Source organism: Eurypyga helias, unplaced genomic scaffold, assembly GCF_000690775.1.
Source record: "Eurypyga helias isolate BGI_N326 unplaced genomic scaffold, ASM69077v1 scaffold29186, whole genome shotgun sequence".
In the NCBI taxonomy this organism is placed as follows: Eukaryota; Metazoa; Chordata; class Aves; order Eurypygiformes; family Eurypygidae; genus Eurypyga; species Eurypyga helias.
The window spans coordinates 67623-68398 of record NW_010257691.1 but is presented as its reverse complement, the minus strand read 5'-3'; positions in this window follow the sequence as shown (position 1 = coordinate 68398).

Sequence of the window (776 nt, the reverse complement as noted above, 5' to 3'; positions counted from 1 at the left end):
GAGAGGGTGGTGAGGCATTGGAAGAAGTTGCGCAGAGAAGCTGTGGTGCCCCATCCCTGGATGTCTTTAAGGCCAGGCTGGATGAGGCTTTCAGCAACCTGATGTAGTGGAGAGTTTTCATGCCCATGGCAGGGGGGGTGGAACTAGATGGTCTTTAAGATCCCTTCCAACCCAAACCATTCTATGGTTCTATGAATTTGAAGTCACCGTAGTCAAACCACAGGCAAGAAGTTTTGCACAGGAACATATAACCAATGTGAGGGATGGTTTTCAGAAGCAGATTTTAGTACAGTTCAAAAGGGAATTATTTTCATATTTATCAGTTTGATGGTTTTATAGATTTTTTTATTGCATTTTAATGCATTTTTGATATATAAAGTGGTCTTGAATTTTGTTTACTTAATTATGTCTTTTGAATACTTATATTCACATTTATGTTAGGAAGTGTTGTTCTGAACACCACTATGTGGAACTAGCTGTGCTATGACATCACAGAAACCAAGGAAGTAACAGAGAGATGTGAATATTGCTGTGTGTTTTAAAAATCCCTATTGTACATCTTGAAATTCCCATTTGAGTAAGATGTTTGAAAGAAAATAATGCCTCTAAAGATTCATCACCGTAATTATAAATCATTACCTCATCTCCCCCAAGGGCCTCCCTCAATTCAAAATGGAATCAAAAGCCTAAAAAAATCTAAATAGTTCTCTTTTATGTATTTTTCCTCCAGTAAGAAGGAAAGTTTCTGAAGACCTTTGAGGCCTTCTTCATGGATG